The sequence below is a fragment of the Haematobia irritans genome, chromosome 1 (genome assembly GCF_050003625.1).
Source record: "Haematobia irritans isolate KBUSLIRL chromosome 1, ASM5000362v1, whole genome shotgun sequence".
NCBI classification, from domain to species: Eukaryota; Metazoa; Arthropoda; class Insecta; order Diptera; family Muscidae; genus Haematobia; species Haematobia irritans.
In genome coordinates this window covers 88,024,376-88,052,052 of record NC_134397.1, presented here as the reverse complement: position 1 = coordinate 88,052,052, position 27,677 = coordinate 88,024,376, and the positions used below count along the sequence as shown (strand labels likewise).

Genomic DNA, 27,677 nt, shown 5'->3' with positions numbered 1-27,677 from the left:
ATACATTCTACCTAATTTCAACGAAAATCACATCGTTCAAAAAAATAAAAATGTGCTTGGCGCTATACGAAGTTCAACTTTCTTCACAATGAGTTCATTTTAACTTAAAGAAGGGGTCACTTTTTCTGGGTGTAGAGACCACATCAAAATATGGGTAGATAATAACAATCTCCAGAATATGCATTTATAAAAACACAAAATTTCAAAAAATAATTAGGCTTCCAGATGTTTAAGATGTAAAATTCTGGTATTGGTCTATATAGGCATTTTATAAAAAATAAATCTATATAAAAAAGAAAAATACACAAAAATCAAAATGTCGGGCTAATCAGATAGAAAGTTTAGATGTTAAAAATGTAATGTGTCGGATATATAAAACAAACATAAACTGTCAGAAATTAGGACGGGCGGAATTTTAAATAACCACTACCATACAACAGATGACAGGAATAGCTGGACAGTTACGAATATTGTTTCTATAGAAATAAAATGGCGAAACATCGATTTATAAATGGTCTATCAGTTATGGACATTAGAGGCCATTAACTCAATGTAAAGAATTTCGAGTGACATTAATGAAACAAACTTTCTCCCAAAAGTCCGCCTCAGATGGCAATTTAAAATTAAACCATTTATAATAACACAAAATTTCAAAAAATAATTAGGCTTCCAGATGTTTAAGAAGTAAAATTCTGGTATTGGTCTATATAGACATTTTATAAAAAATAAATCTATATAAAAAAGAAAAATACACAAAAATCAAAATGGCGGGCTAATCAGATAGAAAGTTTAGATGTTAAAAATGTAATGTGTCGGATATATAAAACAAACATAAACTGTCAGAAATTAGAACGGGCGGAATTTTAAATAACCACTACCATACAACAGATGACAGGAATAGCTGGACAGTTACGAATATTGTTTCTATAGAAGTAAAATGGCGAAACATCGATTTATAAATGGTCTATCAGTTATGGACATTAGAGGCCATTAATTCAATGTAAAGAATTTCGAGTGACAAACAAACTTTCTCCCAAAAGTCCGCCTCAGATGGCAATTTAAAATTAAACCTCTGCCAAGGTTTAATTTAAAATTACAGCTCCCAAGGACATCGGGTATACATGGAGATTTCTCAAATAATTATCTCCATATACAAAATCTGGGCCGACGGGAAATTTCCGCAATTATTTATGGATCTCAAATAACTCAAAATTTTTGACAAATCTTATAAAAATTGTAGACTGGGAAAAATTTCTTAAAACAAATCGGAGATGGGTTTATATGTAGGTGCTACATCACAAAATTGTTCGGTATGTCCCATCTTCGAACACAACATGCCTACCAAAAATTCAGAACGTTAGGCTCTACTGCTATATTGCCTTAAAATTTTACCTTTATCAATAGTATATATAGGCTTAAAAATTGATAGTTTAATATGTAAAATATGGACTATACAATTGATCAATTCAGCCCATATTAGTAAAACCTACTCTTTATATCACCGTGAAATTTCACCCATATAAATACACTTTGAATGGCCTGAAATCCAGTACTTCGTTGTTCGATTAAAAACTCCCAATCGAATCAAATTTGTCGAAATATTTATTTTGTTACAAAGATATAAAGTGTTTTTCAAATTTTGTTTCGCCGGAGTCGGAGTCGAGCAAAATTTATACGACTCCGACTCCACCAAAATCTTCAGACTCCGACTCCGGCTCCAACTCCACAGCCCTGGTCGTTACAACCCTTGCAATTCTCCCATCGAACATTTGCCATCACAACAGTCTTCTCACGCAGTATGAGCTTGCAGGTAGCCAGGGGCATACCAACAGATTCTAGTTCACCTGGAATATGTAAGGTAGTCCCTAGCCTTGCCAACTCATCCGCTTCGCAGTTCCCCGGTATGTTCCTATGGCCAGGCATCCATATTAGGTGAATATTGTGCTGCTCAGCCATCTCATTGAGTGATTTGCGGCAGTCGATGGCCATTTTCGAGTTAAGGAACACAGAGTCCAAGGATTTTATTGCAGGTTGACTGTCTGAGTATATATTTATGCCAACATTTCTTGGAACATTACATCTCAGCCAATTCGCCACCTCTGTTAATACTAACATTTCAGCCTGAAAAACACTACAGTGATTAGGTAATCATTTCGCTATTCGAAGTTCCAGATCTTTAGAATATACTCCGAAACCCACTTGTCCATTCAATTTGGAGCCATCAGTGTAGAAATCTATATATCGTTTATTCCCCGGGGCCTGTGTGTACCACGAATTAGAGTCTCAAACTTTTTGTCGAAAAGTGGACTCGCCAAAGTGTAATCCACTACGTTAGGCACATCAGGCTTTATTTTGAGGACCTAACTGTGACCGTAACTGTTTTCCGACCACAGCGATAGCTGTGGGAATTTGTTGTCTTGTTGAATGCGCCTGAGATACACAAGCACGCTATACGCTGAACTTTGTCTAAATTTGTCGGCTGGTGAAGTGCCGGTCACCAGACTACAACACCATATAGCATTACAGGTCTAACCACTGCCGTGTACAGCCAATGCACAATTTTTGGTTTTAGGCCCCACTTTTTTCCTATTGCCTTTTTGCACGAGTACAAAGCTACCGTTGCTTTCCTCGCCCTTTCTTCAATATTAAGCTTAAAGTTCAGCTTCCTGTCCAAAATAACGCCAATGTATTTTGCACACTCAGCAAAGGGAATTTCAATACCTCTAAGGAAACGGGCCTAACCGTGGGAGTTTTGCGATCTTTGCAGTACATGACTAGTTCTGTCTTTGCTGGATTTACCCCAAGACCATTATCTTTCGCCCATTTCTCAGTCATCCGGAGGGCTCTCTGTATGATATCTATGATTGTGGATGGGAATTTTCCCCTGACTGCTAGCGCCACATCATCTGCGTATGCCGCCATTTTTATCCTTTCTTTTTCTAGGGAAACCAGAAGGTTGTTTATAGTAACATTCCAAAGAAGAGGTGATAGAACTCCACCTTGGGGAGTGCCTCTGTTCACATACTTTTGTATGTTTGCTTGTCCTAGTGTGGCCGAAATACGTCTCCTCAATAGCAGTTCGTCTAGCAGCCTAAGTATACCTGTATCAACATTCAGAGTTGCCAGTCCATTTAAAATCGAGCTCGGATGGATATTGTTGAACGCCCCTTCGATGTCTAGAAATGCCACGATTATGTATTCTTTGGCAAATAGTGAGCTTTCAATAAAGCTGACTAGTTCATGTAATGCGGTCTCAGTAGACCTGCCTTTCGAGTATGCATGCTGTCGTTTCGAGAGAAAACTTGAATCGACACTAGTTCTAAGATAAATATCTACCATCCTCTCCAGAGTCTTAAGTAGGAATGGGGATAACCTGATTGGTCGGAAATCCTTCGCACTCGAGTGGGAGGCTTTTCCCGCTTTAGGTATGAAAACGACTTTTGTTTCCCTCCATATATGCTAAGTTGATACATCCTTTATACATCGCCGACAACCAGGGGATGATTCTGTCAGTCACTGCTTGTAACTCCGCCGGAGTAATTCCATCTGGTCCGGGGGATTTGAATGATTCAAAGCTATTTAAAGCCCATTTTATTCTAGATTCCGATACAATTTCCTCGCAGCTTTCTTGCATTAGTCTCTCCCCTTGCATTAGTATCACTACTTCCCCATATACTATGATGTGCATTCGCATCGCATCCCATAATGAGTTTCGTCTTTGTTTTCAGTGACTCCTCCACTAAGGTCTTAACGGCATATGGAGGCATCTCCCTGTCATGTCCCATGTAGACCGAAGATACCCAATATTTGCATTTGGCTATTTCTAAACTGGTAACGACAGTGTCTGTATTGCACATTGAAGGAAGCAGAAACAAGTTGAGCTCGTTTTTAGCAATTATACAGGCTCGATTTACATCATTACCAGTATACTGCAATAGTTTGAACCCCGGAGTACTTAATTCACATATTTTGTTCCTATAAACATATGGTTCTTGAATAAGGACTATATCTATGTCCCCTTTCATCAGGAGAACTTTTAAGGCAGCACATGCAGCCTTATAATGGTGAAGATTTATCTGGAGGATCCGTAGGACCATCGAGATTTTCAACACATCAGCCGTTTCAATCGAGTCATCAAGAATGTTCTCTTCAGAGATCTTGGTGACTCTCGCAATAACCATAGGTTCAACTTTGGTGAGTTCTGAGGCAATAGAAACCTCCTCTCGCATACGGTGTCTATCCATGTCTTCAACTTTGGTATCTCCCTCGACTTCACAAGAGGATCCGCTTACTTCTGATTCAGACAGAGAATTGTCCATTTCTGAATCCTTTAGCTGATCGTTTTTATATACCTTCATTTGGATATAATGAAAGCCATAACATACACGGCACTGGGACTTTGCTAGATGTGGCAAAGACTGAGTGTTCAATATAAACACTGCATGCCGTCTTGGTCCATCCACTTCATCCAAACGGCCAACCTTCCAATCAGCTGTTGGAAGATCTGGATTGCATCGTTTCAGTATATTTAAAATAGATTTTTATCCATTTTTATCCTTTCTTTTTCTAGGGAAACCAGAAGGTTGTTTATAGTAACATTCCAAAGAAGAGGTGATAGAACTCCACCTTGGGGAGTGCCTCTGTTCACATACTTTTGTATGTTTGCTTGTCCTAGTGTGGCCGAAATACGTCTCCTCAATAGCAGTTCGTCTAGCAGCCTAAGTATACCTGTATCAACATTCAGAGTTGCCAGTCCATTTAAAATCGAGCTCGGAGGGATATTGTTGAACGCCCCTTCGATGTCTAGAAATGCCACGATTGTGTATTCTTTGGCAAATAGTGAGCTTTCAATAAAGCTGACTAGTTCATGTAATGCGGTCTCAGTAGACCTGCCTTTCGAGTATGCATGCTGTCGTTTCGAGAGAAAACTTGAATCGACACTAGTTCTAAGATAAATATCTATCATCCTCTCCAGAGTCTTAAGTAGGAATGGGGATAACCTGATTGGTCGGAAATCCATCGCACTCGAGTGGGAGGCTTTTCCCGCTTTAGGTATGAAAACGACTTTTGTTTCCCTCCATATATGCTAAGTTGATACATCCTTTATACATCGCCGACAACCAGGGGATGATTCTGTCAGTCACTGCTTGTAACTCCGCCGGAGTAATTCCATCTGGTCCGGGGGATTTGAATGATTCAAAGCTATTTAAAGCCCATTTTATTCTAGATTCCGATACAATTTCCTCGATAGGAAACGACCGCTGAGTCCCTGTGGCACCGCCAGAACATGGTTCGACCGTCTGATTTCCAGGAAAATGTGTGTCAAATAGTAGCTCCAGCGTCTCCTTATTGGACGTTGTCCAATTGCCCTCCGATGTTTTAATGAAACCTGGAGCGGAGTTTGTGGATGCTAGTCCCTTCCGTTGTCTGGAAGCCTCGGACGTATTTTCAATACTGCTGCAGTAATCATTCCAATAGTTATGCTGAGCCTTTCTCAGTTCTCGCTTGTATTCTTTAAGATTCTTCTTGTAAGCGTCTCAATGCTCAGTAGCTCTGGTGGACTTTGCTTTGTTAAAGAGCTTCCTGCAGGATTTCCTCATATTACCTAACTCCGTAGACCACCATGGTGGTCGATTTTTCCCCCTTGGCTTCCCTCTAGGGCATGCAGCTTTCTTGCATTAGTCTCTCCCCTTGCATTAGTATCACTACTTCCCCATATACTATGATGTGCATTCGCATCGCATCCCATAATGAGTTTCGTCTTTGTTTTCAGTGACTCCTCCACTAAGGTCTTAACGGCATATGGAGGCATCTCCCTGTCATGTCCCATGTAGACCGAAGATACCCAATATTTGCATTTGGCTATTTCTAAACTGGTAACGACAGTGTCTGTATTGCACATTGAAGGAAGCAGAAACAAGTTGAGCTCGTTTTTAGCAATTATACAGGCTCGATTTACATCATTACCAGTATACTGCAATAGTTTGAACCCCGAAGTACTTAATTCACATATTTTGTTTCTATAAACATATGGTTCTTGAATAAGAACTATGTCTATGTCCCCTTTCATCAGGAGAACTTTTAAGACAGCACATGCAGCCTTACAATGGTGAAGATTTATCTGGAGGATCCGTAGGACCATCAAGATTTTTAACAACCGTCACATCAGCCGTTTCAATCGAGTCATCAAGAATGTCCTCTTCAAAGATCTCGGTGACTCTCGCAATAACCATAGGTTCAACTTTGGTGAGTTTTGAGGCTGTAGAAACCTCCTCTCGCATCTATGGTATCTCCCTCGACTTCGCAAGAGGATCCGCTTATTTCTTATTCAGACAGAGGCTTGTCTATTTCCGAATCCTTTTTATATACCTTCATTTGCATATAATGAAAGCCATAACATACACGGCCCTGGGACTTTGCTAGATGTGGCAAAAACTGAGTGTTTAATATAAACACTGCATGCCTTCTTGGTCCCCCACTTCATCCAAACGGCGAAACTTCCAATCAGCTCTTGGAAGATCTGGATTGCATTGTTTCAGTCTATTTAAAATAGATTCAGGGTCAGAAGGGCTTGGAGGTATCCACGCATGTGCTCTTGGTCTAGCCGGTATGTCTTTCTTCTCGACTAACTGTAGAGCAGCTCCTTCCCAAACTTCACCAATTAGTATCAACGCAGCTTTAAAACATTCTATAGACCCGGTCCACAAATACGACTAGCTTAAATCGTCCTTGATACCAACCAGTCTCTTGGTATCGAAGATCTGGGCCGGGAAACTTTTCCAGCATTTCCCCCCCCATTTTTGCTTTGGAACCATACCGTCCAATGCTCCTTTATTAATGATAGCCATCATAAGGCTGTCTTTAGCAACTGAGGCAAACGATATTTGATTCCTTTTGGAGGATGGCAATTCCTTGAGCCCATTTTAAGGAATCGCTTTGTTCAGCCGACAACTTGCTTGGGTCGACTGATCCTAATTTCTTTAGGATAAACAAAGCATTTCTGCGTTCCTTGAATCTCTTTCGTGAGGGATTACCTCCTTTTGATGTCGTTACCTTAGAAAAAGTTCGACTTGTCTAAGTTTCGCCACCTGTCGACCCGCCTACAGGTCGAATAAATTGGGCCTAACTCTTGGTCATTGCCCAGATTTATAACTCCAGTCGATAACCGTCCACTGGGCCCTGAAGATAGCAACCCAGTGGATGACTTGGAATTTCGCTGCATGGTGGCTTAATATCCCACCACACTTGAAATTCTTAGTAGGTACCTATTACGATGAGTTTATCCGCTATTGAAAAACACGTCCGTTCCGTTCGACGATTGAATAGAGAATGATCTGAGTAGCTATGTTCACTTAAAACCTACCAATCAGATATCATTTCATTCAGTTCTTTCGAGGCCAAGGTGACGTCCAAAACCTCTTGCCTGTTTTTAGTGACAAAGGTTGGCTCCTTATTGCAGACTACAAAATTAGTACTCAAAATAAACTCTAGGAGTGACTCTCCTCTTACATTAATGTCACCACTTCCCCATATACTATGATGTGCATTTGCATCGCATCCCATAATGAGTTTTGTCTTTGTTTTCAATAATTCCTCAACTAAGGTGTTAACGGCACATGGATGCATGTCCCATGTAGACCGAAGATACCCACTATTTGCATTTGGCTAATTCTAAACTGGCAACGACAGAGTCAGTATTGTACATTGAAGGAAGCAGAAACAAGTTGAGCTCGCTTTTAGCAATTATACAGGCTCGATTTACATCATTACCAGTATACTGCAATAGTTTGAACCCCGAAGTACTTAATTCACATATTTTGTTTCTATAAACATATGGTTCTTGAATAAGAACTATATCTATGTCTCCTTTCATCAGGAGAACTTTTAAGACAGAGTTTTGCGATCTTTGCAGTACATGACTAGTTCTGTCTTTGCTGGATTTACCCCAAGACCATTATCTTTCGCCCATTTCTCAGTCATCCGGAGGGCTCTCTGTATAATATCTATGATTGTGGATGTGAATTTTCCCCTGACTGCTAGCGCCACATCATCTGCGTATGCCACCATTTTTATCCTTTCTTTTTCTAGGGAAACCAGAAGGTTGTTTATAGCAACATTCCAAAGAAGAGGTGATAGAACTCCACCTTGGGGAGTGCCTCTGTTCACATACCTTTGTATGTTTGCTTGTCCTAGTGTGGCCGAAATACGTCTCCTCAATAGCAGTTCGTCTAGCAGCCTAAGTATACCTGTATCAACATTCAGAGTTGCCAGTCCATTTAAAATCGAGCTCGGATGCATATTGTTGAACGCCCCTTCGATGTCTAGAAACGCCACGATTGTGTATTCTTTGGCAGATAGTGAGCTTTCAACAAAGCTGACTAGTTCATGTAATGCGGTCTCAGTAGACCTGCCTTTCGAGTATGTATGCTGTCGTTTCGAGAGAAAACTTGAATCGACACTAGTTCTAAGATAAATATCTATCATCCTCTCCAGAGTCTTAAGTAGGAATGAGGATAAGCTGATTGGTCGGAAATCCTTCGCACTCGAGTGGGAGGCTTTTCCCGCTTTAGGTATGAAAACGACTTTTGTTTCCCTCCACTTTCCTGTGATATATGCTAAGTTGATACATCCTTTATACATCGCCGACAACCAGGGGATGATTCTGTCAGTCACTGCTTGTAACTCTGCCGGAGTAATTCCATCTGGTCCGGGGGATTTGAATGATTCAAAGCTATTTAAAGCCCATTTTATTCTAGATTCCGATACAATTTCCTCGATAGGAAACGAACGCTGAGTCCCTGTGACACCGCCAGAACATGGTTCGACCGTCTGATTTCCAGGAAAATGTGTGTCAAATAGTACCTCCAGCGTCTCCTTATTGGACGTTGTCCAATTGCCCTCCGATGTTTTAATGAAACCTGGAGCGGAGTTAGTGGATGCTAGTACCTTCCGTTGTCTGGAAGCCTCGGACGTATTTTCAATACTGCTGCAGTAATCATTCCAATAGTTATGCTGAGCATTTCTCAGTTCTCGCTTGTATTCTTTAAGATTCTTCTTGTAAGCGTCTCAATGCTCAGTAGCTCTGGTGGACTTTGCTTTGTTAAAGAGCTTCCTGCAGGATTTCCTCATATTACTTAACTCCGTAGACCACCATGGTGGTCGATTTTTCCCCCTTGGCTTCCCTCTAGGGCATGCAGCTTTCAGTGAGACGTTGAAGGCCTTAGTAATCCTCTCCACTTCGTGTTCGATACAGTGATGCCAGGAAGTTTTTTGAAAATTCCCTGCGCGGCTCCTAAAAATTCCCTTTTTTCCTTATGCCCAACATTTTTTTCCCTACATTTCCCCTACGGTACTAAATTCAAAAAATTTTGAAAATAACAAATATTTTATATTGATTTCAATTTCTTTAAAATTAATAGTCAGGGATTATATCCTTCAATAAAGGAACAAATGTTCAATAATATGAATATTGATATTTTTATTCGGATTTCGAACATTGCAACGTCATTGCTCATTTTTAACACTATTAACATTTTTCTTGTGGACTTTAATGGCCGCGTGTTTCTTCAGGTCAGATTTCTACAATTTACGAACTTTCCACAAGCAATGCATTGGTATTTAAAATCGTAATTTTCGACCGCCTCTAGCCAACCCTTTTATTCAACAGTGAGCCAATTTGGTCAAAAAGGCTATTTTCTAAATTTTGTTGGAAAGGTTTTATTTTCTTCACTAGACAGCATTTTTTTAAAACATTAAAAACTGTTGTGAATGTAACAGTTGTAAAGCAATTTTTGAAGATATTCCGGAATAAAAATGCTACATTTACTATTTTTATGTTAGCCTGACGGTTTAATGCCCAAGTTATTTAAACTACATATTATTACAATACTTATGTTATTCGAGTTTATTGGGCAAGCCCTTTCCGTTACTTAATAGTACTAATTCCCTTAATCTTCTTGTCCAATAGGTTCGAATAAATATTGTAATAATGTGTAATCCTACATTTATATACACGAATCCGCGTATGCACTGCAAGTGATCTTTGTATTAGAAAATAGAGAATAGAGGCAGCGAGTTGAGGAAGCATTCATTCCTGCAAATGAAATCTATTTACGCATTTGTAATTAAATACCAATGCAAAAACATCTTTTAACGTTACCGCTGAACTTTTCTAAATAAAATTATTACAATAACATTGTTAACGGTGAATTGCGTATTCCATTAGTTGAAGCTTTGACTACCATATATGTTGGATCTTCAAATATCTGGAATATTAGGGAAAAGTACTTTTCTTGTTGCAAAATGTAGTAAACTCTGGAAATTGGAAAAATTCCCTACATTTGAAGAAAAAATGAAAAATCTGTCCTTTTTTCTCTACAGATGTAATTTTAGGAAAAATTCCCTACAAAAAAGGATTTTTTCCCTACACATGGCATCACTGGTTCGATATCTTGCACAGTGCTCACATTTGTCTCTGGTATTTCCGGTATCATCATATTGAACGATTCCCTATACCTATTACAATCAGCTTTCCTAACATTTGGTCTTGGTGGTATGAACATCTAATTTGAAACTGATGTAGCGATGATCTGAGTAGCTATGTTCACTTAAAACCTACCAATCAGATATCATTTCATTCAGTTCTTTCGAGGCCAAGGTGACGTCCAAAACCTCTTGCCTGTTTTTAGTGACAAAGGTTGGCTCCTTATTGCAGACTACAAAATTAGTACTCAAAATAAACTCTAGGAGTGACTCTCCTCTTACATTAATGTCACCACTTCCCCATATACTATGATGTGCATTTGCATCGCATCCCATAATGAGTTTTGTTTTTGTTTTCAATAATTCCTCAACTAAGGTGTTAACGGCACATGGAGGCATGTCCCATGTAGACCGAAGATACCCAATATTTGCATTTGGCTAATTCTAAACTGGCAACGACAGAGTCAGTATTGTACATTGAAGGAAGCAGAAACAAGTTGAGCTCGTTTTTAGCAATTATACAGGCTCGATTTACATCATTACCAGTATACTGCAATAGTTTGAACCCCGAAGTACTTAATTCACATATTTTGTTTCTATAAACATATGGTTCTTGAATAAGAACTATGTCTATGTCCCCTTTCATCAGGAGAACTTTTAAGACAGCACATGCAGCCTTACAATGGTGAAGATTTATCTGGAGGATCCGTAGGACCATCAAGATTTTCAACAACCGTCACATCAGCCGTTTCAATCGAGTCATCAAGAATGTCCTCTTCAAAGATCTCGGTGACTCTCGCAATAACCATAGGTTCAACTTTGGTGAGTTTTGAGGCTGTAGAAACCTCCTCTCGCATCTATGGTATCTCCCTCGACTTCGCAAGAGGATCCGCTTATTTCTTATTCAGACAGAGGCTTGTCTATTTCCGAATCCTTTTTATATACCTTCATTTGCATATAATGAAAGCCATAACATACACGGCCCTGGGACTTTGCTAGATGTGGCAAAAACTGAGTGTTTAATATAAACACTGCATGCCTTCTTGGTCCCCCACTTCATCCAAACGGCGAAACTTCCAATCAGCTCTTGGAAGATCTGGATTGCATTGTTTCAGTCTATTTAAAATAGATTCAGGGTCAGAAGGGCTTGGAGGTATCCACGCATGTGCTCTTGGTCTAGCCGGTATGTCTTTCTTCTCGACTAACTGTAGAGCAGCTCCTTCCCAAACTTCACCAATTAGTATCAACGCAGCTTTAAAACATTCTATAGACCCGGTCCACAAATACGACTAGCTTAAATCGTCCTTGATACCAACCAGTCTCTTGGTATCGAAGATCTGGGCCGGGAAACTTTTCCAGCATTTCCCCCCCCCATTTTTGCTTTGGAACCATACCGTCCAATGCTCCTTTATTAATGATAGCCATCATAAGGCTGTCTTTAGCAACTGAGGCAAACGATATTTGATTCCTTTTGGAGGATGGCAATTCCTTGAGCCATTTTAAGGAATCGCTTTGTTCAGCCGACAACTTGCTTGGGTCGACTGATCCTAATTTCTTTAGGATAAACAAAGCATTTCTGCGTTCCTTGAATCTCTTTCGTGAGGGATTACCTCCTTTTGATGTCGTTACCTTAGAAAAGGTTCGACTTGTCTAAGTTTCGCCACCTGTCGACCCGTATACAGGTCGACTAATTGGGCCTAACTCTTGGTCATTGCCTAAATTTATAACTCCAGTCGATACCCGTCCACTGGGCCCTGAAGTTAGCCACCCAGTGGATGACTTTGAATTTCGCTCCATGGTGGCTTAATATCCCACCACACTTGAAATTCGTAGTAGGTACTTATTACGATGAGTTAGTCCGCTATTAAAAAAAGGCCGTTCCGTTCGACGGTTGAATGACCAATTTACCTTCTCGATTATTTCCTTCTGTTGAACCAACCAGATTGTTCCGAAAACATTAGCAGATTGCTTAAGTTAACGTTTTCCAGATTCGCCAGTAATCTAAAGCTATATGCCCCTAAAATTTGCTTACGAAAAACACTACAGTGATTAGGTAATCTTTTCGCTATTCGAAGTTCCAAATCTTTAGAATATACTCCAAAAGCCACTTGTCCATCCTATTTGGAGCCATCAGTGTAGAAATCTATATATCGTTTATTCCCCGGGGCCTGTGTGCACAACGCCTCACTGTTGGGAATTAGAGTTTCAAACTTTTTGTCGAAAATTGGTCTCGCCATAGTGTAATCCACTACGTTAGGCACATCTGGCATTATTTTGAGGACCGAACTGTGACCGTAACTTTTTTCCGACCACTGCGATAGCTCGCGTAATAAAGGCAATAGGTGCACATTACGGGAATTTGTTCCTGTCTTGCTGAATACGCCTGAGATACACAAGCACGCCATACGCTCAACTTTGTCTAAACTTTTCGGCTGGTGAAGTGCCGGCCACCAGACTACAACACCATATAGCATTATAGGTCTAACTACTGCCGTGTATAGCCAATGAACAATTTTTGGTTTTAGTCTCCACTTTTTTCCTATTGCCTTTTTGTACGAGTACAAAGCTACCGTTGCTTTCCTCGCCCTTTCTTTAATATTAAGCTTAAAATTCTGCTTCCTGTCCAAAATAACGCCAAGGTATTTTGCACACTCACCAAAGGGAATTTCAATACCCCCTAAGGAAATGGGCCTAACCGTGGGAGTCTATTATACGATCATCAAGTCATTAATAGCATAAATAGTATTTAATATTTGCTTTATCATTTTGACAAACAGGTGAGCAAGAGGTAAACAAAACCAAAACATTGAGTAAAAATGTCTGGATTCCACAAAAACAATTATTTAACGAAAGTACGTGGAACATGAGTTTATGAATGGACGTAGGAAAGAATCTTGAATGAAATGTTAAGGAATAGCAACAACATGAATAGCTTTAATATGTAGCGATATTATTTCTTGTGTGATACGTCCATTCATAACTCCCTTGCTCACCTGTTTCACTCACTGTGTCTATTGACTATGAACATGAACAGGATATTTTTTTTCTTTATTTGAAAACTTGGTACTCACCAATGATTGCTCCAACGAAGAGGCCTCAGCGTTCGATGATGATTTGGTTGATCTTAAGCTGTATTAATTAGGTATCATGCTAATAAAACTATCTTACAGTGGTGATAATTTATATAGGTGCCCTTACACCTCAGCAAATATACAATTTTTGACTCTTATTTTACAAAATTAGTCGTAGTATTTTCAACTCCGTCGGCATACTCATTAACTAAGAATTATATAGAATTAATTAATTAAGCTTGGCTGTTGTTTTCATATAATTTGCTCTGGGCAATTTCGATCAAGGTTTGTTGTTGAAAATTCTGATAATATCCAATTATGATTCTGGTGATATCCATGTAGAACTCTGATGATCTCCAACTGCTGGAGGAAAAGGATTTTGCTACGTACGTAGCTAGGTTAGGTTAGGTTAAAGTGGCAGCCCGATTAAGATTCAGGCTCACTTAGACTATTCAGTCCATTGTGATACCACATTAACTAAAAGTACCTATTACATATGGGCACTTCTAGTTTTAACCGCTGAACCTTCTTGATTATTTTTCTTTGTTGAACCAACCAGATTGTTGCAAAAACATTAGCAGACTGCTTAAGTTAACGTTTTCCAGATCCGCCAGTAATCTGAAGCTATATGCTCCTAAAAGTTGCTTGCGCTTTACACAAAATGCAGGACACTCACACAAGAGGTGTTTAATTGATTCCTTTTCCTCCGCATCATGACAGCCCATACAATAGTCATTATACTTCGCGCCTATAGTTTTTGCAAACTCGCCTATCAGGCAGCGACCCGTTATAGCAGATATCAGGAGTGATATCTGACGTCTCGAGAACACTAGCATATCTAGTGTGCGGTTTAAGTTTAAATGGGGCCATATTTGCTTGGTGTCGTTACAGCCCTTGCAATTCTCCCATCGAACATTTGCCATCATAACAGCCTTCTCACGCAGCATGAGCTTGCAGGTAACCAGGGGCATACCAACAGATTCTAGTTCCCATGAAATATGTAAGGTAGTCCGTAGCCTTGCCAACTCATCCGCTTCGCAGTTCCCCGGTATGTTCCTACGGCCAGGCACCCATATTAGGTGAATATGTACTGCTCAGCCATCTCATTGAGAGATTTGCGGCAGTCGATGGCCGTTTTCGAGTTGAGGAACACAGAGTCCAAGGATTTTATTGCAGGTTGATTGTCTGAGTATATATTAATGCCCACATTTTTTGGAACATTACTTCTCAGCCAATTCGCCACCTCTCTTATTGCTAATATTTCAGCCTGAAAAACGCTACAGTGATTAGGTAATCTTTTCGCTATTCGAATTTCCAGATCTTTAGAATATACTCCGAACCCCACTTGTCCATTCAATTTGGAGCCATCAGTATAGAAATCTATATATCTTTTATTCCCCGGGGTCTGTGTACACTACGCCTCACTGTTGGGAATTAGAGTTTCAAACTTTTTGTCGAAAAGTGGTTTTGCCAGGGTGTTATCCACTACGTTAGGCACATGTGGCATTACTTTGAGGACCGAACTATGACCGTACATTTTTGCCGACCACAGCGATAGCTCGCGCAACCGCACAGCCGTTGTTGCAGCTGACTGTTTGGCCAAAATGTCTAAAGGCAATAGATGTAGCATGACATTAAGGGAGTCTGTTCCTGTCTTACTAAATGCGCCTTAGATACATAAGCTCGCCATACGCTGAACTTTATCTGAACAAGTCGGTTTCTGAAGTGCCGGCCACCAGACTACAACACCATATAGCATTATAGGTCTAACTACTGCCGTGTATAGCCAATGCACAATTTTTGGTTTTAGTCCCCACTTTTTCCCTATTGCCTTTTTGCACGAGTACAAAGCTACCGTGGCTTTTCTCGCCCTCTCTTCAATATTAAGCCTAAAATTCAGCTTCCTGTCCAAAATAACGCCAAGGTATTTTGCACATTCACCAAAGGGAATTTCGGTACCCCCTAAGGAAATGGGCCTAACCGTGGGAGTTTTGCGATCTTTGCAGTACATGACTAGTTCTGTCTTTGCTGGATTTACCCCAAGACCATTATCTTTCGCCCATTTCTCAGTCATCCGGAGAGCTCTCTGTATAATATCTCTGATTGTGGATGGGAATTTTCCCCTGACTGCTAGCGCCACATCATCTGCGTATGCCTCCACTTTTATCCTTTCTTTTTCTAGGGAAACCAGAAGGTCCTCCTTGGGGAGTGCCTCTGTTCACATACCTTTGTATGTTTGCTTGCCCTAGTGTGGCTGAAATAGTCTCTTTATTAGAAGTTCGTCTAACAGCCTAAGTATACCTGGATCAACATTCAGAGTTGTCAGTCCATTTAATATCGAGCTCGGATGGACATTATTGAACGCCCCTTCGATGTCTAGAAACGCCACGATTGTGTATTCTTTGACAGATAGTGAGCTTTCAATAAAGCTGACTAGTTCATGCAATCAAGAATGTCCTCTTCAGAGATCTCGGTGACTCTCGCAATAACCATAGGTTCAACTTTGGTGAGTTTTGAGGCTGTAGAAACCTCCTCTCGCATCTTTGGTATCTCCCTCGACTTCGCAAGAGGATCCGCTTATTTCTTATTCAGGCAGAGGCTTGTCTATTTCCGAATCCTTTAGCTGATCGTTTTTATATACCTTCATTTGCATATAATGAAAGCCATAACATACACGGCCCTGGGACTTTGCTAGATGTGGCAAAAACTGAGTGTTTAATATAAACACTGCATGCCTTCTTGGTCCCCCACTTCATCCAAACGGCGAAACTTCCAATCAGCTCTTGGAAGATCTGGATTGCATTGTTTCAGTCTATTTAAAATAGATTCAGGGTCAGAAGGGTTTGGAGGTATCCACGCATGTGCTCTTGGTCTAGCCGGTATGTCTTTTTTCTCGACTAACTGTAGAGCAGCTCCTTCCCAAACTTCACCAATTAGTATCAACGCAGCTTTAAAACATTCTATAGACCTCCGGTCCACAAATACGACTAGCTTAAATCGTCCTTGATACCAACCAGTCTCTTGGTGTCGAAGATCTGGGCCGGGAAACCTTTCCACCATTCCCCCCCCCCCCATTTTTGCTTTGGAACCATACCGTCCAATGCTCCTTTATTAATGATAGCCATCATAAGGCTGTCTTTAGCAACTGAGGCAAACGATATTTGATTCCTTTTGGAGGATGGCAATTCCTTGAGCCCATTTTAAGGAATCGCTTTGTTCAGCCGACAACTTGCTTGGGTCGACTGATCCTAATTTCTTTAGGATAAACAAAGCATTTCTGCGTTCCTTGAATCTCTTTCGTGAGGGATTACCTCCTTTTGATGTCGTTACCTTAGAAAAGGTTCGACTTGTCTAAGTTTCGCCACCTGTCGACCCGTATACAGGTCGACTAATTGGGCTAACTCTTGGTCATTGCCCAAATTTATAACTCCAGTCGATACCCGTCCACTGGGCCCTGAAGTTAGCCACCCAGTGGATGACTTTGAATTTCGCTGCATGGTGGCTTAATATCCCACCACACTTGAAATTCGTAGTAGGTACTTATTACGATGAGTTAGTCCGCTATTAAAAAAAGGCCGTTCCGTTCGACGGTTGAATGACCAATTTACCTTCTCGATTATTTCCTTCTGTTGAACCAACCAGATTGTTCCGAAAACATTAGCAGATTGCTTAAGTTAACGTTTTCCAGGTTCGCCAGTAATCTAAAGATATGCCCCTAAAATTTGCTTACGAAAAACACTACAGTGATTAGGTAATCTTTTCGCTATTCGAAGTTCCAAATCTTTAGAATATACTCCAAAAGCCACTTGCCCATCCTATTTGGAGCCATCAGTGTAGAAATCTATATATCGTTTATTCCCCGGGGCCTGTGTGCACAACGCCTCACTGTTGGGAATTAGAGTTTCAAACTTTTTGTCGAAAATTGGTCTCGCCATAGTGTAATCCACTACGATAGGCACATCTGGCATTTTGAGGACCGAACTGTGGCCGTAACTTTTTACCGACCACTGCGATAGCTCGCGTAATAAAGGCAATAGGTGCACATTACGGGAATTTGTTCCTGTCTTGCTGAATACGCCTGAGATACACAAGCACGCCATACACTCAACTTTGTCTAAACTTTTCGGCTGGTGAAGTGCCGGCCACCAGACTACAACACCATATAGCATTATAGGTCTAACTACTGCCGTGTATAGCCAATGAACAATTTTTGGTTTTAGTCTCCACTTTTTTCCTATTGCCTTTTTGTACGAGTACAAAGCTACCGTTGCTTTCCTCGCCCTTTCTTTAATATTAAGCTTAAAATTCAGCTTCCTGCCCAAAATAACGCCAAGGTATTTTGCACACTCACCAAAGGGAATTTCAATACCCTCTAAGGAAATGGGCCTAACCGTGGGAGTCTATTATACGATCACCAAGTCATTAATAGCATAAATAGTATTTAATATTTGCTTCTTTATCATTTTGACAAACAGGTGAGCAAGAGGGAAACAAAACCAAAACATTGAGTAAAAATGTCTAGATTCCACAAAAACAATTATTTAACGAAAGTACGTGGAACATGAGTTTATGAATGGACGTAGGAAAGAATCTTGAATAAAATGTTAAGGAATAGCAACAACATGAATAGCTTTAATATGTAGCGATATTATTTCTTGGTGATACGTCCATTCATAACTCCCTTGCTCACCTGTTTCACTCACTGTGTCTATTGACTATGAACATGAACAGAATATTTTTTTTCTTTATTTGAAAACTTGGTACTCACCAATGATTGCTCCAACGAAGAGGCCTCAGCGTTCGATGATGATTTGGTTGATCTTAAGCTGTATTAATTGGGTATCATGCTAATAAAACTATCTTACAGTGGTGATAATTTATATAGGTGCCCTTACACCTCAGCAAATATACAATTTTTGACTCTTATTTTACAAAATTAGTCGTAGTATTTTCAACTCCGTCGGCATACTCATTAACTAAGAATTATATAGAATTAATTAATTAAGCTTGGCTGTTGTTTTCATATAATTTGCTCTGGGCAATTTCGATCAAGGTTTGTTGTTGAAAATTCTGATAATATTCAATTATGATTCTGGTGATATCCATGTAGAACTCTGATGATCTCCAACTGCTGGAGGAAAAGGACTTTGCTATGTACGTAGCTAGGTTAGGTTAGGTTAAAGTGGCAGCCCGATTAAGATTCAGGCTCACTTAGACTATTCAGTCCATTGTGATACCACATTAACTAAAAGTACCTATTACATATGGGCACTTCTAGTTTTAACCGCTGAACCTTCTTGATTATTTTTCTTTGTTGAACCAACCAGATTGTTGCAAAAACATTAGCAGACTGCTTAAGTTAACGTTTTCCAGATCCGCCAGTAATCTGAAGCTATATGCTCCTAAAAGTTGCTTGCGCTTTACACAAAATGCAGGACCCTCACACAAGAGGTGTTTAATTGATTCCTTTTCCTCCGCATCATGACAGCCCATACAATAGTCATTATACTTCGCGCCTATAGTTTTTGCAAACTCGCCTATCAGGCAGCGACCCGTTATAGCAGATATCAGGAGTGATATCTGACGTCTCGAGAACACTAGCATATCTAGTGTGCGGTTTAAGTTTAAATGGGGCCATATTTGCTTGGTGTCGTTACAGCCCTTGCAATTCTCCCATCGAACATTTGCCATCATAACAGCCTTCACAGAAAAAATATCACCAAAATATTTCCAATTAAAAAGTTAATTGAAGTTGAAAATTTTTTCAATTAATAAATTACTTGATACAATTAACTTTTTAATCATGATAGAAACATTAAGTTAATTAAGTCAATGATTGAAATTTTTAAAATGTTTAATTAAAAAATTAATTGATACAAATAACTTTTTAATCAAATTCGGAAGACTAATTCAGTTAGAAAAAGTGCTGATTTTTTTTTTACTTTTTTAATTAAAAATGTATTTCAAACAATCATTTGTTAATCCAAATAAAAACTCTAAGCCAATCTAACTAAGTAATTAAAAATAGTTACCTTTTTAAAAATAGTTACCTTAATACATTAATTGCGTTTTGCAATCAACATCAATTAAATTTTTAATTGAATCAATTAAAAAATTAATTGAATTTTGTTGAAAAAATCAATTAATTTTTTAATCAAGAATTTATCTATGCCCAATTAAAATTGTGATTGATACTATCATTTTCGTGATTGAAGACATTTCAATTAAAAAATTAATTGGATCAATTAATTTGGTGATTGAATCAGAGAAAAAATTTTTTGTGTGTTCTCACGCAGCATGAGCTTGCAGGTAACCAGGGGCATACCAACAGATTCTAGTTCCCATGGAATATGTAAGGTAGTCCGTAGCCTTGCCAACTCATCCGCTTCGCAGTTCCCCGGTATGTTCCTATGGCCAGGCACCCATATTAGGAGAATATTGTACTGCTCAGCCATATCATTGAGAGATTTGCGGCAGTCGATGACCGTTTTCGAGTTGAGGAACACAGAGTCCAAGGATTTTATTGCAGGTTGACTGTCTGAGTATATATTAATGCCCACATTTTTTGGAACATTACTTCTCAGCCAATTCGCCACCTCTCTTATTGCTAATATTTCAGCCTGAAAAACACTACAGTGATTAGGTAATCTTTTCGCTATTCGAATTTCCAGATCTTTAAAATATACTCCAAACCCCACTTGTCCATTCAATTTGGAGCCATCAGTATAGAAATCTATATATCTTTTATTCCCCGGGGTCTGTGTACACCACGCCTCACTGTTGGGAATTAGAGTTTCAAACTTTTTGTCGAAAAGTGGTTTTGCCAGGGTGTTATCCACTACGTTAGGCACATGTGGCATTACTTTGAGGACCGAACTATGACCGTACATTTTTGCCGACCACAGCGATAGCTCGCGCAACCGCACAGCCGTTGTTGCAGCTGACTGTTTGGCCAAAATGTCTAAAGGCAATAGATGTAGCATGACATTAAGGGAGTCTGTTCCTGTCTTACTAAATGCGCCTGAGATACATAAGCTCGCCATACGCTGAACTTTATCTGAACAAGTCGGTTTCTGAAGTGCCGGCCACCAGACTACAACACCATATAGCATTATAGGTCTAACTACTGCCGTGTATAGCCAATGCACAATTTTTGGTTTTAGTCCCCACTTTTTCCCTATTGCCTTTTTGCACGAGTACAAAGCTACCGTGGCTTTTCTCGCCCTCTCTTCAATATTAAGCCTAAAATTCAGCTTCCTGTCCAAAATAACGCCAAGGTATTTTGCACATTCACCAAAGGGAATTTCGGTACCCCCTAAGGAAATGGGCCTAACCGTGGGAGTTTTGCGATCTTTGCAGTACATGACTAGTTCTGTCTTTGCTGGATTTACCCCAAGACCATTATCTTTCGCCCATTTCTCAGTCATCCGGAGAGCTCTCTGTATAATATCTCTGATTGTGGATGGGAATTTTCCCCTGACTGCTAGCGCCACATCATCTGCGTACGCCACCACTTTTATCCTTTCTTTTTCTAGGGAAACCAGAAGGTCCTCCTTGGGGAGTGCCTCTGTTCACATACCTTTGTATGTTTGCTTGCCCTAGTGTGGCTGAAATAGTCTCTTTATTAGAAGTTCGTCTAACAACCTAAGTATACCTGGATCAACATTCAGAGTTGTCAGTCCATTTAATATCGAGCTCGGATGGACATTATTGAACGCCCCTTCGATGTCTAGAAACGCCACGATTGTGTATTCTTTGACAGATAGTGAGCTTTCAATAAAGCTGACTAGTTCATGCAATGCGGTCTCAGTAGACCTGCCCTTCGAGTATGCATGCTGTCGTTTCGAGAGCAAACTTGAATCCACGCTAGTTCTAAGATACATGTCTATCATCCTCTCCAGGGTCTTAAGTAGGAATGAGATTAAGCTGATTGGTCGGACATCCTTCGCACTCGAGTGAGAGGCTTTTCCTGCTTTAGGTATGAAGACGACTTTTGTTTCCCTCCACTTTTCTGGAATATATGCTAAGTTTACACATCGTTTATATATCACCGTCAACCAGGGTATAATTCTTTCAGCCACTGCTTGTAATTCCGCCGGAGTAATTCCATCAGGTCCGGGGGATTTGAATGGTCCAAAGCTATTTAAAGCCCATTTTATTCTGATTTCCAGGGAAGTGTGTGTCCAAAAGTACCTCCAACGTCTCCTCACTGGACGTTGTCCAATTTCCCTCCGATGTTTTAATGAAACCTGGAGCGGTGTTAGTAGATGCTAGTAGCTTCCGTAGTCTGGAAGCCTCTGACGTATTCTCAATACTGCTACAGTAATCATCCCAAGAGTTTTGTTGAGACCTTCTCAGTTCTCGTTTATATGCTCTCAGATTCATCTTGTAAGTGTCCCAATCCTCCGGAGCTCTTGTGGACTTTGCTTTGTTAAAGAGCTTCCTGCAGGATTTACTCATATTACTTAACTCCGTAGTTCACCATGGCGGCCGATTTTTCCCCTTGGCTTTCCTCTAGGGCAAGCAGCTTTCAGTGACATGTTGAAGGCCTTAGTAATCCGCTCCACTGCGTGTTCGATATCTTGCACAGTGCTCATATTTGTCTCTGGCATTTCCGGTATCATCAAATTAAACGATTCCCTATACCTATTCCAATCAGCATTCGTAACATTTGGCGGAAATATGGTCTTTGAAGTACGAACAGCCAATCTGAAACTGATGTAGCGATGATCTGAGAAGCGGTGTTCCCTCAAAACTTGCCACTCAGATATCTTATCATTCAGTTCCGGAGAGGTCAACGTGACCTCCAAAACCTCTTGCCTGTTTTTGGTGAGGAAGGTTGGTGCATCTCCCTTATTGCAAACTACCAGGTTAGTACGCTAAATAAACTCTATTAGCGACTCTCCCCTTGCATTAATATCACTACTTCCCCAAATACTATGATGCATTTGCATCGCATCCCATAATGAGTTTTGTCTTTGTTTTTAGTGACTCCTCAACTAAGGTCTTAACGGCACAGGGTGGCATCTCCCTATCATGTCCCATGTAGACCGAAGATATGAAGGAAGCAGAAACAAGTTTAGTTCGTTTTTAGCAATTATACATGCTCGATTTATATCGTTACCGGTATTATGCAAAAGTTTGAAACCCGGAGTGCTTAATTCACAGATCTTGTTCTTATATATGTATGGTTCTTGAATAAGAACTATATCTATGTCTCCTTTCATCAGGAGAACTTTTAAGGCAGCACAAGCGGCCTTACAATGGTGAAGATTTATCTGGAGGAACCGTAGAACCATCCAAATTTTCAACCACCGTCACATCAGCCGCTTCAGTTGAGTCATCAAGGGCTTCCTCTTCACTGATCTCGTTGACTCTCGCAACAATCCGCGGTTCAGCTTTGGTGAGGTTTGAGCCTGTAGAAACGTCCCGCATATGATTTTCGCCATAGTCAACAGGTTTTATGTCTCCTTCGGCTTCGCTAGGAGATTTTTTCACTGCTGACTCTACCGGAGGCTTGTCCGTTTCGGAATCCTTTGGCTGATCGCTTTTGTATACCTTTATATGGATATCATGAAAGCCATAACTTACACGTCCTTGGGTCTGGGCTAGATGTGGCAGCGACTCTATGTTTAATATAAACACCGCATGTCGTCTTGGTCCATCCACCTCATCCAAACGACCAACCTTCCAATTGGCGGTTGGAAGATCTGGATTACATTCTTTTAGTCTCTCTAGTATTGACTCAGGATCAGGAGGGTATGCCGGTATCCATGCATGTGTCCTAGGTTTAGCCGGTATGTCTTTTTTATCGACTAACTCCAAAGCGGCTCCTTCCCAAACTTCACCAATTAGCATCAATGCAGCTTTAAAGCAATCCATAGACCTCTGTTCCGCAAAAGCTATTAACTTATATCGTCCTTGATCCCATCCAGCATCTTGCCGTCGAGGACTTGGTCCGGGAAACTTTTTTCGCACCTCTGAGTAGACACCAATTCTCAATTTCCCCCCATTTTTGCCTTGGAATCATACCGTCCAATGCTCCTTTATTAATAATAGCCATCACAAGGCTGCCTTTTGCAACTGAGGCAAACGATCTTTGATCCCGTTTAGAGGATGGCAGCTCATCCGGTGATCGTTCCCTTTTTCCAGCTTCAAGAATTCCTTGAGCCCATTTTAAGAAATCGCTTTGCTTAGCCGACAACGTGCTTGGGTCGACTGATCCTAATTTCTTTAGGATAAACAAAGCATTTCTTCGTTCCTTGAATCTCTTTCGAGAGGGATTGCCTCCTTTTGATGTCGTCACCTTAGAAAAGGTTCGACTTGCCAAAGTGTCACCGCCAGTCGACCCGTCTACAGGTCGACTAATTGGGCCTGGCTCTTGGTCGCTGCCCAAATTTATAACTTCAGTCGTTACCCGTCCACTGGGCCCTGAAGTTAGCAACCCAGTGGATGACTTTGAATTTCGCTGCATGGTGGTTTATTATTTCCACCACACGTGAAATTCGTAATAAGTACTTATTACGATGAAATACTCCGCTATTAGAAAACACGTCCGTTCAGTTCGACGGTTGAATAAGCATAGCTAAGAATTTTGCCAACAAAATTCATCCAAAATTTGTGGTGAAACGTATGTGTTTATGGACTCAAAAAAAAAAAAAAAACAAATCACTGGGTTGGAATTCTATTGCCGGGAAAATGGTGTTGAGACTAATTTTCTGAATTCTTTCCGTCCAGCGTGTTTAATTTTGCCAATCAAGGTTTGGGGCACCTTCGTCCCAATAAAATTGAGTTGTGTAACGATGCGGGGCCTAGTAAAATAATGCAATTATGGACTTGCTAAACAAATGTACGCACAGTATGTTTACCACAATTAAAACCACAACAGGGTATGGAACATTAGAAAAATTCCACTAAGGGTGGGGCAGTATCAATCTTCCACACGTTTTCCCGATTCTATCAATCTTTATACCCTGCGCCACACTGTGGAACAGGGTATTATAAGTTAGTGCATATGTTTGTAACACCCAGAAGGAGACGAGATAGGCACATGGTGTCTTTGGCAATAATGCTAAGGGTGGGTCCCTGAGTCGATATAACCATGTCCGTCTGTCCGTCCGTCTGTCTGTGAACACATTTTTGTGATCAAAGTCTAGGTCGCAATTTAAGTCCAATCGCCTTCAAATTTGGCACATGTTCCTAATTTGGGTCAGAATAGAACCCTATTGATTTTGGAAGAAATCGGTTCAGATTTAGATATAGCTCCCATATATATCTTTCGCCCGATATGCACTAATATGGACCCAGCAGCCAGAGTTTTATACCGATTTGCTTGAAATTTTGTACAAACATAACACTTAGTCGTATAGTCAAGTGTGCAAAATTTGATTGAAATCGATTCAGATTTAGATATAGCTCACATATATATCTTTCGCCCGATATGGACTTATATGGCCCCAGAAGCCAGATTTTTGGCCGAATTTGGATGAAATTATGAATTAGGAATACAATTAGTAGTATAGTCAAGTGTGCAAAATTTGATTGAAATCGGTTCAAATTTAGATATAGCTCCCATATATATCTTTCGCCTGATATGGACTAATATGGTCCTAAAAGCCAGAGTTTTGGCCCAATTTGGTGGAAATTTTGCACAGGAAGTAGATTTAGCATTGTAGCTATGCGTGCCAAATTTGGTTGAAATCGATTCAGATTTAGATATTTTTGTGATCAAAGTCTAGGTCGCAATTTAAGTCCAATCGCCTTCAAATTTGGCACATGTTCCTAATTTGGGTCAGAATAGAACCCTATTGATTTTGGAAGAAATCGGTTCAGATTTAGATATAGCTCCCATATATATCTTTCGCCCGATATGCACTTATATGGACCCAGAAGCCAGAGTTTTATCCCGATTAGCTTGAAATTTTGCACAAGGAGTACAATTGGTAGTATAGTCATGTGTGCCAAATTTGATTGAAATCGGTTCAGATTTAGATATAGTTCCCATATATATGTTTTTCTGATTTCGACAAAAATGGTCAAAATACCAACATTTTCCTTGTTAAATCGCCACTGCTTAGTCGAAAAGTTGTAAAAATTAAATTTTGAGTCTATATATTTTGTAAAAGTCTATCAAATTATGTCCAAATCGAGTGATATTTAAATGTATGTATTTGGGACAAACCTTTATATATAGCGCCCAACACATTTGACGGATGTGATATGGTATCGAAAATTTAGATCTACAAAGTGGTGCAGGGTATAATATAGTCGGCCCCGCCAGACTTTAGACTTTCCTTACTTGTTTCTTTATACCTTTTTGCAAATTTCAACGGATTTCGAATCGATTAAAAAATATTTGTGTATACCTCTATACTTTATATTTCAGAAACCGAAATATTTATCAAAATCAGTATTTTCTAGTCAACACGAATTTTTTTACTTATTTTTTCACTTTCGTCGTTCGAGTTTATCGATTGACAGGTTGGTGTAAAAAGGAAGGTTGAGAGTATCAGATGAAGTTTGAAAAAGGCGGAAGCAAGGCTTTTTTGGCAGCTTTGATAGTTAAGTGAGTTCATCGATTCTCTACCGTTCAGCTGAATACGTGCAACTACTCACAGTGCCAGAAAATTTATCAATTTTTCTTGTTATTTGCATAACCAAATTTGGCAAAAATTTTAGAAATTATTTTTGAATTTTAAAAATAATTTTGACAAAAAATTAAGGAATTATTTTTGAAGTATTAATTTTACAAAAAAAATTAGGAATTATGTTTGCAGCATCAATTTTGCAGAATTAAAAAAAATATTTTTGATATATCCAAGTAGGAGGAAAAATCGTTCATTACAGTACGAAAATAAGGACATTTTCTAACGTCAAATGTCATCAACTCCCGCCTTCCGGCATCCAAGCTTTTTGACATTCTTACTTTCTCTCTCTCTCTCTCGTTTTGGCTTTTCTTCTAGAAAGGTAAATATTGTTTCACGAGCAATAATTTATTAAATAAAGCCCAATATTTTGGTTCATTTTCTAAACCAGTGACTTTTATTTCTTCTCCCCTTTATATGCCACGCATTCATTGGTCCATTCGAGCCGCATAATTATTGGAAATAATTAATTCGCTCTTTTTATTACTATTCTACGAAGGCAAAGGCTTCGCCACCAACAACACCAAACGATCTACGATCACCAACATCTACGAGACATTTTCAATTTATTACACATTACATATATTTTTATATTATCAACAACCAAGGTGTAAATATAAATAAGAACAAAAGTAAATACTCGCCTACATACGCTTTACAACTCGTATTTTATATCGGTTGTACATTAATTCTCTACGAAAAAAAATTAAATTATCCTTCGGTCTTTAATACCCGGTTACATTGGAATTAAAGTTTTGAAAAGTGATTTTATGTCTACTTTGTTTTCGTCCAAATATTCTACGTCAAAGTTGAATTTAATTTCGCTATATTTCTTCAGTTGATTGCATTCATATTGTTGTGTTTTTCTTTTATTTTTTATCTTCGATCTGTAAGTAATTACTAGAGGGCTGGACAATTCCATTTGTAAATGCAGAGTACACGTGTACTTGCTACATGAGTACATCTATTTGAGAGAGTCGCAAAACTATTGGTACACATTTTGATGAACACCAAAAGCCACGAGTAACTTCTTGTTGCTACTCTGATGTCTTCACTACCAACAAACACATATTCCTCTTTCTCTCTTATTGAAGTGTACTCAGAGTGATCACGTCGAGTATGTTGCGAGAACAAAACTTCATAGAGTACTCCATGTACCACGTGCAGTTTCAGAAATACAAAAAAAACAGTTACTCTCCATAATATCAGTTTTGGTTTGTTATAAAGAACGGCAAACGTTAAGGTAAGTGTGTGCCATACATAAATATATGAAATAAATAATACAAATTATGGAGCGGCTGGAAAACGCGTACGCGTGTACTTTTTGAAGACGGAATTCGTTTCCTTGATAATAGATGTGGATTTGATGAGACGTACTCTCTGAAACAAACCGATTCAAGTGTCATTATTCCAGAAATTAAGTTTGGCATTTGCTTCTGAAAAAAGTAGTTCATATAGATGAACCACTGTTTGTAAGTTC

The 27,677-nt window shown here is 39.6% G+C and overlaps 1 protein-coding gene across 3 annotated transcripts in view; it reads right to left on the bottom strand.

The window, feature by feature from the left end:
- Nepl16 (Neprilysin-like 16) overlaps positions 1-27,677 on the bottom strand; it is a 369,741-nt gene that overhangs the window by 86,857 nt on the left and 255,207 nt on the right. The window lies entirely within an intron of this gene.